Source organism: Bubalus bubalis, chromosome 4, assembly GCF_019923935.1.
Source record: "Bubalus bubalis isolate 160015118507 breed Murrah chromosome 4, NDDB_SH_1, whole genome shotgun sequence".
NCBI classification, from domain to species: Eukaryota; Metazoa; Chordata; class Mammalia; order Artiodactyla; family Bovidae; genus Bubalus; species Bubalus bubalis.
The window spans coordinates 116,615,730-116,632,494 of NC_059160.1; the positions used below are offsets into that span (position 1 = coordinate 116,615,730).

Below are 16,765 nucleotides of genomic sequence, written 5' to 3' on the forward strand. Positions count from 1 at the left end.
TCTCTTCTCCATGTAACACTGTGAACCTCTCTGAGTGACCATCACAGTAGAGAAACTTTTCATATTTAACGTAGATGTTTTATCAATGGTGCTGTATAGAAGGAGAAGTTTTGAAACTACTGTAAAAATAAGAATGATAACTGGAAGTAGGAGGCTTAAGTCCAAACCCTGACTCCAGGGAACTCCTGACTCCAAGGAACATTAATTAACAGGAGCTCATCAAACGCCCCCATACCGACACTGAAACCAAGCACCACACAAGGGCCAACAAGTTCCAGGGAAAGACATACCAAGCAAACTCTCCAGCAACAAAGGAACACAGCCCTGAGCTTCAAGATACAGGCTGCCCAAAGTCACCCCAAAACCATAGACATCTCACAACTCATTACTGGACATTTCATTACACTCCAGAGAGAAGAAATACAGCTCCATCCACCAGAACATCGACACAAGCTTCCCTAACCAGGAAACCATGACAAGCCACCTGTACAAACCCACACACAGTGAGGAAATGCCACAATAAAGAGAACTCCACAAAATGCCAGAATACAGGAAGGACACCCCAAACTCAGCAATTTAAACAAGATGAAGAGACAGAGGAATAGCCAGCAGATAAAGGAACAGGATAAATGCCCACCAAACCAAACAAAAGAGTAAGAGATAGGGAATCTACTTGATAAAGAATTCCGAATAATGATAGTGAAATTGATCCAAAATCTTGAAATTAAAATGGAATCACAGATAAATAGCCTGGAGGCAAGGATTGAGAAGATGCAAGAAAGGTTTAACAAGGACTTAGAAGAAATAAAAAAGAGTCAATATATAATTAATAATGCAATAAGTGAAATTAAAAACACTCTGGAGGCAACAAATAGTAGAATAACAGAGGCAGAAGATAGATTAGTGAATTAGAAGATAGAATGGTAGAAATAAATGAATCAGAGAGGATAAAAGAAAAACGAATTAGAAGAAATGAGGACAATCTCAGAGACCTCCAGGACAATATTAAACGCTACAACATTCGAATCATAGGGGTCCCAGAAGAAGAAGACAAAAAGAAAGACCATGAGAAAATACTTGAGGAGATAATAGTTGAAAACTTCCCTAAAATGGGGAAGGAAATAATCACCCAAGTCCAAGAAACCCAGAGAGTCCCAAACAGGATAAACCCAAGGCAAAAAAACCCAAGACACATATTAATCAAATTAACAAAGATCAAACACAAAGAACAAATATTAAAAGCAGCAAGGGAAAAACAACAAATAACACACAAGGGAATTCCCATAAGGATAACAGCTGATCTTTCAATAGAAACTCTTCAAGCCAGGAGAGAATGGCAAGACATACTTAAAATGATGAAAGAAAATAACCTACAGCCCAGATTATTGTACCCAGCAAGGATCTCATTCAAGTATGAAGGAGAAATCCAAAGCTTTTCAGACAAGCAGAAGCTGAGAGAATTCTGCACCACCAAACCAGCTCTCCAACAAATACTAAAGGATATTCTCTAGACAGGAAACACAAAAACGGTGTATAAATTCGAACCCAAAACAATAAAGTAAATGACAACGGGATCATACTTATCAGTAATTACCTTAAACGTAAATGGGTTGAATGCCCCCAACCAAAAGACAAAGACTGGCTGAATGGATACAAAAACAAGACCCCTGCATATGTTGTCTACAAGAGACCCATCTCAAAACAGGGGACACATACAGACTGAAAGTGAAGGGCTGGAAAAAGATTTTCCATGCGAATAGGGACCAAAAGAAAGCAGGAGTAGCAATACTCATATCAGATAAAATAGACTTTAAAACAAGGACTGTGAAAAGAGACAAAGATGGTCACTACATAATGATCAAAGGATCAATCCAAGAAGAAGATATAACAATTATAAATATATATGCACCTAACACGGGAGCACCGCAGTACATAAGACAAATGCTAACAAGTATGAAAGGAGAAATTAACAATAACACAATAATAGTGGGAGACTTTAATACCCCACTCACACCTATGGATAGATCAACTAAACAGAACATTAACAAGGAAACACAAACTTTAAATGATACAATAGACCAGTTAGACCTAATTGATATCTATAGGACATTTCATCCCAAAACAATGAATTTCACCTTCTTCTCAAGCGCACATGGAACCTTCTCCAGGATAGATCACATCCTGGGCCATAAAGCTAGCCTTGATAAATTCAAAAAAGTAGAAATCATTCCAAGCATCTTTTCTGACCACAATGCAGTAAGATTAGATCTCAATTACAAGAGGAAAACTATTAAAAATTCCAACGTATGGAGGCTGAACAACACGCTGCTGAATAACCAACAAATCACAGAAGAAATCAAAAAAGAAATCAAAATTTGCATAGAAATGAATGAAAATGAAAACACAACAACCCAAAACCTGTGGGACACTGTAAAAGCAGTCCTACGGGGAAAGTTCATAGCAATACAGGCACACCTCAAGAAACAAGAAAAAAGTCAAATAAATAACCTAACTCTACATCTAAAGCAACTAGAAAAGGAAGAAATGAAGAACCCTAGGGTTAGTAGAAGGAAAGAAATCTTAAAACTTAGAGCAGAAATAAATGCAAAAGAAACAAAAGAGATCATAGCAAAAATCAACAAAACCAAAAGCTGGTTCTTTGAAAGGATAAATAAAATTGACAAACCATTAGCCAGACTCATCAAGAAGCAAAGGGAGAAAAATCAAATCAATAAAATTAGAAATGAAAATGGAGAGATCACAACAGACAACACAGAAATACAAAGGATCATAAGAAAGTACTATCAACAATTATATGCCAATAAAATGGACAATGTGGAAGAAATGGACAAATTCTTAGAAAAGTACAACTTTCCAAAACTCGATCAGGAAGAAATAGAAAATCTTAACAGACCCATCACACGCACGGAAATTGAAACTGTAATCAAAAATCTTCCAGCAAACAAAAGCCCAGGTCCAGACGGCTTCACAGCTGAATTCTACCAAAAATTTAGAGAAGCGCTAACACCTATCCTGCTCAAACTCTTACAGAAAATTGCAGAGGATGGTAAACTTCCAAACTCATTCTATGAGGCCACCATCACCCTAATACCAAAACCTGACAAAGATGCCACAAAAAAAGAAAACTACAGGCCAATATCACTGATGAACATAGATGCAAAAACCCTTAACAAATTTCTAGCAATCAGAATCCAACAACACATTAAAAAGATCATACACCATGACCAAGTGGGCTTTATCCCAGGGATGCAAGGATTCTTCAATATCTGCAAATCAATCAATGTAATACACCACATTAACAAATTGAAAAATAAAAACCATATGATTATCTCAATAGATGCAGAGAAAGCCTTTGACAAAATTCAACATCCATTTATGATCAAAACTCTCCAGAAAGTAGAAATAGAAGGAATATACCTCAACATAATAAAAGCTATATATGACAAATGCACAGCAAACATTATCCTCAATGGTGAAAAATTGAAAGCATTTCCTCTAAAGTCAGGAACAAGACAAGGGTGCCCACTTTCACCATTACTATTCAACATAGTTTTGGAAGTTTTGGCCACAGCAATCAGAGCAGAAAAAGAAATAAAAGGAATCCAAATTGGAAAAGAAGAAGTAAAGCTCTCACTGTTTGCAGATGACATGATCCTCTACAAAGAAAACCCTAAAGATTCCACCAGAAAATTACTAGAACTAGTCAATGACTATAGTAAAGTTGCAGGATATAAAATCAACACACAGAAATCCCTTGCATTCCTATCCACTAATAATGAGAAAACAGAAAGAGAAATTAAGGAAACAATTCCATTCACCATTGCAACGGAAAGAATAAAGTACTTAGGACTGTACCTACCTAAAGAAACTAAAGACCTATATATAGAAAACTATTAAACACTGGTGAAAGAAATCAAAGAGGACACTAACAGATGGAGAAATATACCATGTTCATGGATTGGAAGAATCAATATAGTGAAAATGAGTATACTACCCAAAGCAATCTATAGATTCAATGCAATCCCTATCAAGCTACCAACAGCATTCTTCACAGAGCTAGAACAAATAATTTCACAATTTGTTTGGAAATACAAAAAACCTTGAATAGCCAAAGCGATCTTGAGAAAGAAGTATGGAACTGGAGGAATCAACCTACCTGACTTCAGGCTCTACTACAAAGCCACAGTTATCAAGACAGTATGGTACTGGCACAAAGACAGAAATATAGATCAATGGAACAAAATAGAAAGCCCAGAGAGAAATCCACGCACATATGGACAGCTTATCTTTGACAAAGGAGGCAAGAATATACAATGGATTAAAGACAATCTCTTTAACAAGTGGTGCTGGGAACTCTGGTCAACCACTTGTAAAAGAATGAAACTAGAACACTTTCTAACACCATACACAAAAATAAACTCAAAATGGATTAAAGATCTCAATGTAAGACCAGAAACTATAGGACCAGAAACTCTAAAACTCCTAGAGGAGAACATAGGCAAAACACTATCTGACATACATCACAGCAGGATCCTCTATGACCCACCTCCCAGAATATTGGAAATAAAAGCAAAAATAAACAAATGGGGCCTAATTAACCTTAAAAGCTTCTGCACATCAAAGGAAACTATTAGCAAGGTGAAAAGACAGCCTTCAGAATGGGAGAAGATAATAGCAAATGAAGCAACTGACAAACAACTAATCTCGAGAATATACAAGCAACTCCTACAGCTCAACTCCAGAAAAATAAATGACCCAATCAAAAAATGGGCCAAAGAACTAAATAGACATTTCTCCAAAGAAGACATACAGATGGCTAACAAACACATGAAAAGATGCTCAACATCACTCATTATCAGAGAAATGCAAATCAAAACCACTATGAGGTACCATTTCACGCCAGTCAGAATGGCTGCGATCCAAAAGTCTACAAGCAATAAATGCTGGAAAGGGTGTGGAGAAGAGGGAACCCTCTTGCACTGTTGGTGGGAATGCAAACTAGTACAGCCACTATGGAGAACAGTGTGGAGATTCCTTAAAAAACTGGAAATAGAACTGCCTTATGATCCAGCAATCCCACTGCTGGGCATACACACTGAGGAAACCAGAAGGGAAAGAGACACGTGTACCCCACTATTCATCACAGCACTGTTTATAATAGCCAGGACATGGAAGCAACCTAGATGTCCATCAGCAGATGAATGGATAAGAAAGCAGTGGTACATATACACAATGGAGTATTACTCAGCCATTAAAAAGAATACATTTGAATCAGTTCTAATGAGGTGGATGAAAGTGGAGCCTATTATACAGAGTGAAGTAAGCCAGAAAGAAAAACACCAATACAGTATACTAAAGCATATATATGGAATTTAGAAAGATGGTAACAATAACCCTGTGTACGAGACAGCAAAAGAGACACTGATGTATAGATCAGTCTTATGGACTCTGTGGGAGAGGGAGAGGGTGAGGAGATTTGGGAGAATGGCATTGAAACATGTATAGTATCATGTATGAAATGAAAAAAGAAAAAGAGACCATTAAAAAAAAAAAAAGAAAAAAAATAAAATTGAAGAGAGATATTCTATGTAGTGGGCTTAGGGCAGGAAAGATTTTGCAAATTCACCCACAGTGGGGGAGGGGGAAATATATATATATATACACACATACACACACACACTATATAATACATATCTGCATATTTAATATATATTTATATAGTAATGTTTGCATACATATGTATAATCATTTATATGTTTATACATATGAATATGGGTATATAATACATAGTGAGGATTAAATTTTTGTAATCACACATCACACTGAAAAAATTTTAAAGTTAATTTTTAATATATTAAGATTTCAAAAAATTCTATTCAAAATCAGTATCTATTCTACTACTAGAATAGTCATATAAAATTTTAAGTCTATACAAAATTACACTCTAGCTGCAAGTGTTGTTGCATATGGTGGAATAGTTTCAGTAAAATTCATATATTTAACTCAAGTAAGGGCATTAATATTTTCTTTAAACACCAAGTTATGTCACACATAAACACATGTATACAGACAAATACAAGCTGCCACCTACAGAGAATTGTCATTATAAGTATTTCAATAAGGTTATATATGTGGTCTGGCCTTGTTTACTTGATAAGCACCCTTATTAAGAAATGGAGGCAATATAAAGATGAATCTTTGATTGTGGCTTGTTTCTAATGGAAGACAAATTATGTTTAAATTGTGAAATGATATCTATTCTGGTTATAATTTTAAAACTTTAAAAAATTACTTAAATAAGACTAAAGTGAAAAAAAAGAAGTTTGGTAAGGCCGACAGCTGTATCAATTTGATAAGCACCGAAAAACAGAAATCACAACACAGGAATTTTGCTATTTTTGCCTTAATACTCCAAGTGGAGAAATTCATTTTGTGGCAATAGGCACTGCAGAAAACTTACTCAGTTTCTCTGCCAATATGACAATTTGCATAACATTACCCACAATGCTTCATGTTGTGATTTTGCTTTGAAAACAGTTTTAATTGAGTCTTGCTGAGCTGCATTAATGTGTCTGTTTAAATTGAACAAACCTAATTATCTCACATGAAAGTTATGCTACCTCTGGTGTGGCAAAGCTGATGCAGTTAAAGTCAGCCAGATGTATTAATTGAGTATTGTAAACACTCAGTGTATCTGGTAAAGAACAGTTCATTATACATTAGTACTGGACAATTTGTAACATATCCACACCAACAACAATATACCTGTCCAATGCAATATTATCTTTGGAATAAAATCCATAAACACCAGAATGTGAGGACCACCATGTCTTGTGTAGATTTACGATTTTCTATCTCACACATTTTAGTTCTATACTTTGAAAACTGAATTTTCTGAAGCATTCATAAGATTTAGTCTTTACCTCTTTGTATTCTTTTAAAAAAATTAAATCATAAGAAACTATGATTTTGTATTTCTGCTCCACAGGTAAGGATCTTAAAAGTTGCCACTCTATTCTAACAAGGAAAAAGTTAAACAACTTTTATAGGATTTATTAAAAACTTGGACAATTGCTGCCCCAAGGTTTGAAAAGTAGACCTGAATACAAGAAGTAAATTTACAGAATCAGAGACTCAACATTGGGAATCATTGTAGGAACAAGTGCCAGGATAGAGGAAAATCTGAACTGTAATCAATAAATTTATGGAGGCTCAATATGGATAAATATGAGAGTTAAATACTCCAGAGACACCCAATCTGGGAGGTGATGGTGGTGGTTTAGTTGCTAAATTGTGTCTGACTCCTGGCGACTCCATAGATTGGAGCCTGACAGGCTCCTCTGTCCTTGAGATTTTCCAGGCAAGAATACTGCAGTGGGTTGCTATTTCCTTCTCCAGGAGATCTTCCCCCACAATTTTGTGATGTTTAACTCAAGGAGATCAACCATGTCCTCACAGGAAGTTATCTGAGAAAAATCCCTTTCTGCCTGGGTAAGGTGAGGATAGAGAGGAGTCATTTTGACATGTACCATTCCACTCTATTCTTGTTAGCAAGAGATGTCCTCAGGAGGAGCTAGTTAACTAGTGTCTTGCCTTTGGGGGTCTTATCAGAGCCTAATACACCTGGAAGAAGAGATCTATTCAACTCCAGCTCTCTCTAATCATCATATCCTACCTAAAAGAAGAGGAAAAATAGGGTAACACCTGTGAAGTTCACAGTCCAGACATGGCAGGTTTACTAAAAAGACTAAAACCTAATCATAGGAATATAGAACAGTTCTTTTCCCCCAATACCTCACTCCCACATTACTAAAGATCTATTACACTTCCTTTTACTTGGTAGATCGTGTTAAATTTTCAAGAAAAATGTTGCAAAGTTTACCTGAGTCCCAAAACCACAATTTGAAGAGACAGTGCAAACATCTGAACCAGACATGACAGAGATGTTGAAACGAGGGTGGAAATTTAAGACAACTATTATTAATATGCTAAGAACTGTAAACAATAAACAGCATACAATAAGAAATAACAATGTAAGCAAAGAGATGAACATCCTACAACAGACCCAAAAATAAATATTAAAGAAACACTATAATAAAACTGGAGAATGTCCTTAATGTGCTTATTAGTAGACTGATCACAGTGAATGAAAGAAACTCTGAGCTTAAAGATATCTCAATTGGAACTTCCAGAACTGAAAAAAAAGTGAACAAAGGATAATAATAAAAACAGATAGCCTGTGGAACGACTATAAAATATGTGCACATTATAGGAATACAAGGAGAAGAAAAAGGAAAAAATACAGAAGGAATATTTAAAATATAGGAATAAGGTTCTCCCAAACTGATGTCAGACAACAAACTGCAAGTCTAGGAAGTTAAAAGAACACTAAACAGAATAAATGCTAAAAAGCTACATGTGGCATATCACTTTCTACAGAAACCAGAAAACTACAGAAAACTGAAGGTCCAGAAAAAAAATCCAAAAAAAAGAAAGAAAAGAAAAAATACTTATCTAGAATAAAGATAAGATTGCATCTGACTTCTACTCAGAAATTTTTCAATCAGGAGGAAACAAGTGAAATATTTAAAGTGCTGAGAGAAAAGAAAACAAACAAAAGTATCCTGTAAAATTATCCTTTAAAAGTAAAGGAGAGATAAAGAACAAAGTTGAACTTAACAACACCATCCAACAACTGGATATAACTGGCATCCATAGAATACTTCTGGAGGAGGAAATGGCAACCCACTCCAGTATTCTTGCCTGGAAAATCTCATGGATAGAGGAGCCTGGCAAGCTACAGTCCATGGAATTACAAGAATTGGACATGACTTAGCAATTAAACCGTCCTATAGAGTAATTCATCCAACAACAGGAGAATACATAATCTTCTTAAGCTCAAATGGAACATTCAGCAATCCATAAACTTAAGAATGAGGGGCTATTAAAAAACACTCTTTCAGCAAATTTAAAAGAATAGAGATCATACAATGTCTGTTCTAAGTTTACAGTGGAATTAAACTAGAAACCAATATCAGAAAGATAACTTGAATATTCCAAAATATGTGGAAATTAACAACATAAGTTCAAATAACGAGTCAAAGAAAAAAATCTCAAGATAAATTTAGAAATATTTTGAACTAAATAAAAATGAAAGCACATAAAAATGTTTGGGATGCAATGAAAGAATTGTAACACTGAAAGCAAATAGGAAAAAAGATAGGTCTGAAATCAACAATCAAATTCTAACCTTACAAAACTAGGAAAACAAGATTAAGTTAAATGAAAAAATATGCAGAAGAAAAGAATAAGAACTAAAGCAGAAATAAATAAAATTGAAAATAGGCAATCAATAGAGAATATCAATAAAGCCAGAAGCTGTTTCCTTGAAAAGATTCAGGTCAATCAGATCAGATCAATCGCTCAGTCATGTCCGACTCTTTGCGACCCCATGAATCGCAGCACGCCAGGCCTCCCTGTCCAACACCAACTCCTGGAGTTCACTGAGACTCACGTCCATCAAGTCAGTGATGCCATCCAGCCATCTCATCCTCTGTTGTCCCCTTCTCCTCCTGCCTCCAATCCCTCCCAGCATCAGAGTCTTTTCCAATGAGTCAACTCTTCGCGTGAGGTGGCCAAAGTACAAAAAGATTAATAATATCAATAAACCTCTATTCAGGCTAAATAAGAAAAACAAACAATACAAATAACAAATATCAAGTATGAGATAAGGGCATCACTATGTATCCCATGGACATTAAAGGGATAAAAAAGTACTATGAACAACTGTATATGCACAGATTTAATAACTTGGATAAAACAGGTCAATTCCTGGAAAGAAACAGTTGCCAAAACTCACACAAGAAAAATTAAGCTAAATGAATAGGCCTATATCAATTTAAGAAATTAAGCAAGAAATTAATAATCTTCCAAAACAAAAAGTACCAAGTCCAGATGGCTTCACAGTAAATATGTTCTTTCTAAAATAGGAGAAAACCAAGCTGACCTTAGATATGGTGATAACTTTTACTTATAACTCTAATGGCATGACCCATGAGAGAAAAAATTGATAAACTGCACTTTATTAAAACTAAAAACTGCTGTTCTGCAAAAGGCAATGTCAAGAGAATGTGATGACTGCGGAATTTACTTTTAAAAGGCATATCTGATAAAAGATTTTTATCCAAGTTGTATAAAGAAATCCTAAAATTAAAAATGGCAAACTGAGAAAACAGATAAAAGAAAATTTAAATAACAATGTATATTTATTCACCCTTTATCTGTTGTCAGATTTAATACATCTGGCAATATCAAATGTTTCTGCAGATGTCCAAAAGTTATTAGGCACTTTCTCCTCCAAATAATATTCAGGGAAAAAGTATGATGTATTTCATTTAGGGTCAGTAAAGCAATATGCAATTCTATTTAAAATGTGCCTCATTATACAGCAACTTGGCATTTAGGAATATAAAGAGAAACATTTGGACCATGGCTTTGCAGTATATTTATCATATATTGTTTGAAAGAGCAAAAGTGAGTAACAATCAAAATGTTCTTCAGTAGAACTGGTCAATAAAGTAGAGTATACATGCACTTGGAATGTTAAATGAAGTTGATATATCAACATGGTTATATCTCCAAAGCATAATGTGGAACTAAGAAAAAAAAACCCCATAATAAATCAGATAATGTGTCCATACATTAATGAAAATCAATATTAAATATAAACATAATAGGTTCAAGGTAGAAGAATTCACCACAAACTCATGAGTTAGCTTCTATAAAAAAGTACCAATAGGTGTGTGAGCGGCTGGGGAACCTCCAACTACATGAGCAAATGCATGAACAAATGTAGTACTCTACTTGTCAAAAAGTACTTGGTTTTCAGGCATAAGGAAGATATTATGCATATATTTCTTGGCTAATTTTTTAGAATAGACTATTGATAAGAAAATGATCAGAAGAATGGATGTTAAACTATTTAACCCCATGGACTATACAGTCCATGGAATTCTCTAGGCCAGAATACTTGAGTGGGTAGACTTTCCCTTCTCCAAGGGATCTTCCCAACCCAGGGATGGAACCCAGGTCTCTGGTATTGCAGGTGGATTCTTTAACAGTTGAGACAACAGGGAAGTCCAAGAATACTGGTATGCATAGCTGATCCCTTCTCCAGCAGAACTATTAACCATTTTTAATAGTAGATGGGGGAAATTCATGTCTATAATCTATTTTATTTCTAATATATTCAAGATTTTCATTCATATATATTCTGAACTAGATGTATATTAATTACATTCTAAAAATGCTGAAGTTTTATTTATATTTTAAAAAATGTTTATTTTTATGTTTGGCTGCACCACATATTAGTTATGGCACAAGGGGTCTGCAGTCCTCATTGCAGCATCGGGATCTTCAGCTGTGGCATGTGGGGTCTAGCTCCCTGATCAGGGGTAGGACCCGGCCCCCCTGCATTGAGAGCATGGAGTCTTAGTCTCCAAACCAGCAGGGAAGTCCTGAGCTTTACCTTAATACCTAAAGATCAACCAATGATTTTTAGAAGAAAATTTGAGTGGAACATATTTATAATGGGAGTTATTAATTTCAAAGGAAATTGAAGTGCAGAGTAAATGGAAATGTCCCTCTTTACTGCACACACCTCTGTATTATTTCTAATATGAGAGAGGGTTTATATATAATACGTAAAATTAAAATACAATAAAACTATATAATAAAGAAGAAAAACCACTTAAGTTATGTCAGAAATGTACAACATAGACAGAAGTATCTAGTGCTTCTAGAAATGAGGATAATGCTGCTTGACATAATTTTATACATATTTACTTTGGGAAAGCCCTATTTTTAGCAATGTGAACTTTAAAAAGATAAGGAGATCAACTCTATAACTAAGAATGCCTAATAAGCTAGACACTTTAGAGAAAGTGTCTAAAGCCAATAACTAATAAGCTAAAACCAAATTCAATTGCTTGTGATTGCATCTTTTCTTTGTTAAAAAAAAAAAAAAAACAGTTAAAAATAACTTTGGAAGAATCCTCATAAAGAGAACTATTTGCTTTGTACTGGAAGTCTGCACTTAACAAACATTTCACTGATACTTGAAAGTCATTGATTTTGAAGATGTGAAAGTGAATGAATGACTTAACTTTCACAAAATCCTTTATGAATATTAAAGCAGTTGTAAGGAGTACTAATTGGATGCCTTCTCAAGATAAAATACATGTGGATAAATCAATAATAGGCACTATATTTGATCAATGCTTCTTTCTACAGGTTTCAAGATAAATGGATATACCTTATGATAAATAAATGAGTCTAATTGATATAAATGAAATATAATTGTATAATATCTACACAAAATAATCAATTTTTCCTTAGAAATGATAATTTATAGTCTGTTATGTGGACAATAATTACACATCAAGTCCATCTGATTATTCAATCTATTGTTAAAATGAATAAAAACTATTAATCACAAATAAAAATTATTTATCTTCCTCTATTCCACAGCAAAATGAGTTTAAAGTTATGACAACTGGTAACTTATTAAAGATTTTTTCCAATGTGGAATGTGAAAGCATAGCCATGAAATTTTCATAGTCTATTCTGCTATATTTTATATTTAGAATAGGCCAGGTATTGATGCATGGCTTTGGATCTTGATGCTTTGTTTTTTTGAAAATATTGATATACTGTTACACAAGTATCACAAAGATTGAGGCATTTCTTATCAAACACTATTGGTTATTTTCCTTGAAATGACAGGCTATCGTTATTCACTTTAGAGAAAGCGTCGACCAAATACTCTGTCTGAATAACCACAGTGTGTCTGTTGATCTCTTTTTCTTTTTGCTAATATTATGTTGCATGCATAAAGCAGCTAGTCAGCTTATAATTTACAAAAACTGTGTAAGTGATTTTTATCAGGACAAACATGGTGGTGTGGTACTTTTAAGACCTGCTTTCTGTACATTTTCTATTTTTAGCACAGAATATTACATGTAGATTCAGGGGATGAGTTTTAACAAAATTGTATTTTTAATGCTTCATCAAGGACATTTTAAAGTCAAGGCAGTTTTTTTTTTTTTTAATTGTGAGTGTATAGCAGTAAAAATAGGACTAAGCACTAGTACCGCTATGTTGATTCCTACCAGAGCCAGTAGTTTTACTTACTACAGCTTTTCTACCATCAGTGCAAATGTCAACTCAGAGAAAGAGGTTATTAATATCTTAGTATTACTATGAGAATAATTTTAACTCCATGAACCTCTTGAAAGTGTCTCAGAGGACCCAAATATTCTGCAGATCACTCTTTGAGAAATCATTTCAGGGGGCAGCCACAGTTAGGCTCCAGAAACTTGCTGCCTTGAGGTAACACAGGCAAAAAACAGCTAGAAATTTAGCTTATAGCACAATTAGGATTTTAACAAAAATAACGACACTTCTACAATACTATTGGCAACTAATTGAACTTAATAGGAGGTGTGTGCTCAGCAGCTGCAAGATAGGTAGATCTTCTGCACCTGCCTGCCATATGATCCTGGACAACATTGTATATATGGAGGCATAACTTTAAACTTTTATATGGAGGCATGAACTGGGTTCAGTCAAGTATTTGGTCTAGATGGCCTTACCAACACCTTGCTGACTCAAGGCGATTCCTTAAAACACCTCCAGCTGTGGAAATGTTGGGCAGAAGGAAGAATCCAAAGATGAAGAGATCCAGCTCTCAGATCAACTGATAGCCACAGTCTCTTGTAGACCTCCTCCTACAAAATAAAATGCAGCATTGTAATACAGGTGAGAATATTTGAATCAGATTTGAACTAGTGCCCCTGCTGGCACCTATTCAGTTCAGTTCAGTCGCTCAATCATGTCCGACTACTTGCAACCCCATGAATTGCAGCACGCCAGGCCTCCCTGTCCATCACCATCTCCCGGAGTTCACTCAAACTCACGTCCATTGAGTCAGTGATGCCATCCAGCCATCTCATCCTCTGTCGTCCCCTTCTCCTCCTGCCCCCAATCCCTCCCAGCATCAGAGTCTTTTCCAATGAGTCAACTCTTCGCATGAGGTGGCCAAAGTACTGGAGTTTCAGCTTTAGCATCAGTCCTTCCAAAGAAATCCCAGGGCTGATCTCCTTCAGAATGGACTGGTTGGATCTCCTTGCAGTCCAAGGGACTCTCAAAAGTCTTCTCCAACACCACAGTTCAAAAGCATCAATTCTTTGGCGCTCAGCTTTCTTCACAGTCCAACTCTTGCATCCATACATGACCACTGGAAAAACCATAGCCTTGACTAGATGGACCTTTGTTGGCAAAGTAATGTCTCTGCTCCTTAATATGCTATCTGGGTTGGTCATAACTTTCCTTATAAGGAGTAAGTGTCTTTTAATTTCATGGCTGCAGTCACCATCTGCAGTGATTTTGGAGCCCAAAAAATAAAGTCTGACACTCTTTCCACTGTTTCCCCATCTATTTCCCATGAAGTAATGGGACCAGATGCCATGATCTTCGTTTTCTGCATGTTGAGCTTTATGCCAACTTTTTCACTCTCCTCATTTACTTTCATCAAGAGGCTTTTCAGTTCCTCTTCACTTTCTGCCATAAGGGTGGTGTCATCTGCATATCTGAGGTTATTGATATTTCTCCTGGCAATCTTGATTCCAGCTTGTGCTTCTTCCAGCCCAGCATTTATCATGATGTATTCTGCATATAAGTTAAATAAGCAGGGTGACAACATACAGCCTTGATGTACTCCTTTCCTGATTTGGAACAAATCTGTTGTTCCATGTCCAGTTCTAACTGTTTCTTCTTGACCTGCAGTAATCTTGCCTGGAAAATCCCATGGACCCTGGAGCCTGGTAGGCTACCATCCATGGGGTCGCAAAGAGTCAGACACAACTGAGCGACTTCACTTTCACTTTCAAGTATCATCACACTCAATCACTTAAATGAAAATCTAGCATTTCTAATCTACTGTAGCACATATTTTTTCAGTCTCATGCAATATTTATCCTATATTATCGTGGGAAAGAAAATTTAGAATAATGATGATGTGTAATGTCATTGAGAAAAGAAGTGAATCTCTATAAGTTACCTAAATACAAGTTGCAATTCAATTTAATTTCTTTCCCTCTTTTTTATTTTGGTCTTTAAATCAGAAATAACATCGACATATTCTTGAGACATCACTTCTATGAAAAAAATTCCTTTTCCCTCTAAATGTCTATGGACTTCTAACTTAGTAGTTACATAATTATGATAACATTATAGTTTACTGCCTATCACATTTCACTTTTTATAAAGTAATACATGTGAAAAATATCTTCCTTTGAGACTTCTTAGGGTCATGTAAACTGTCATCTCATTTTAGGCTACCAGACAACAACAAAAAAAATCCTAAAAGGGCAAGAGTAAAGCCACTAATCTTAAATGCTTACCTGACATACCAAGCACTCAGGTAGGTATTAAGATATACATTATTTTAATTAAACTTGAGAATAACATGTGTAACCATTATTTTCCTTCTTTAAAAATAAAAGGGCTTTACATTATCATTTCTAGAAAGATGCTGCTGCTGCTGTCACTTCCGTCGTGTCCAACTCTGTGTGACCCCCATAGACGGAAGCCCACCAGATTCCCCCGTCCCTGGGATTCTCCAGGCAAGAACACTGGAGTGGGTTGAAAGCTATTGTACTAAAATTAAAATATTGAACAGAAAATAATTCAAACTAAAGAAAATCTAAAAGTGAAAGTACACTGAGAAAGAAATGAAAAGAGATAAGACCCATTAATATGCTTTGTTTCAAGTAAATATATCTAAAATTGTGTTAAATGAGATAGGCTTTGCCACTGTATATCAGAAAAACATTTTCTGAGGTAGGGAAAATTAGAACACTTGGAAACCAGAATGTTTTAGATTTTCATGAATTTCCCTTCCTAACACTGCTGATTACAAAGATATTTGCATGTAAATAGGAATTTTCTACTCTGTAATCAGCAGGCTGTTGCTTCAGTTTGCTGTGCATACTCTCACCATGTGTCCTTTTTTTTTTTTTTTTTTTCCTTTCATCAGTAATCAATTCAAATACCACAGACACTGGGTTGTGACATCATCAAATAATCCAAGATTAGAAACACTTATAAGATCAAAAGGGGGAAAACACTTTTTGTGCAATAGTCTCAAAACTCTGCAAATAATGGTCACTCTAAAGTAAGGGGAATTTTAATAGTTTAATAATGCTTAATCTACCATAAGATGTGCAATCAAAATATTGATAATAATGTCAATATGTGGATTTGATGCCTTGCCCAAGTCCAATAACTTCACTGCTAATCTCAATGAATAGTTTATTCACATTTACCTTTTATCTTCAGACCTCTTATAGAATCTAACTGCACTTTCATATAGAATTTCTCCCTTTGGAGGAATATATGTGTCAACACACACTAGTCAGATAATTAGTATAATGTAAAAGTAGTTATTTTTAATACTCCAAGGCATCTACTTGAGTATCTGGCCCATGACACATGGTAAATAATTACCTGCAGATTAAATTAACAGAGATATATAATATCAAACAGCTCAGTGGCTCAGTACAATTTAATATGATACCTGTTTTCCCATTAGAAGATGGCTATTCCACAAACATAAAATGTGTTTTCAGAAACGAACAGGGAAATAATTCTGGCAAATCAAGTTCATGTGAAGAGCTGAATGAAT

The 16,765-nt window shown here is 35.2% G+C and overlaps 1 long non-coding RNA gene across 1 annotated transcript in view; it reads right to left on the bottom strand.

Moving 5' to 3' along the window:
• LOC123333360 overlaps nt 1-16,765 on the bottom strand; it is a 41,686-nt gene that overhangs the window by 13,420 nt on the left and 11,501 nt on the right. Inside the window, exon 2 of the long non-coding RNA XR_006550698.2 lies at nt 13,674-13,808. This is a non-coding gene — a long non-coding RNA (uncharacterized LOC123333360). The remainder of the gene's footprint in view (nt 1-13,673; nt 13,809-16,765) is intronic.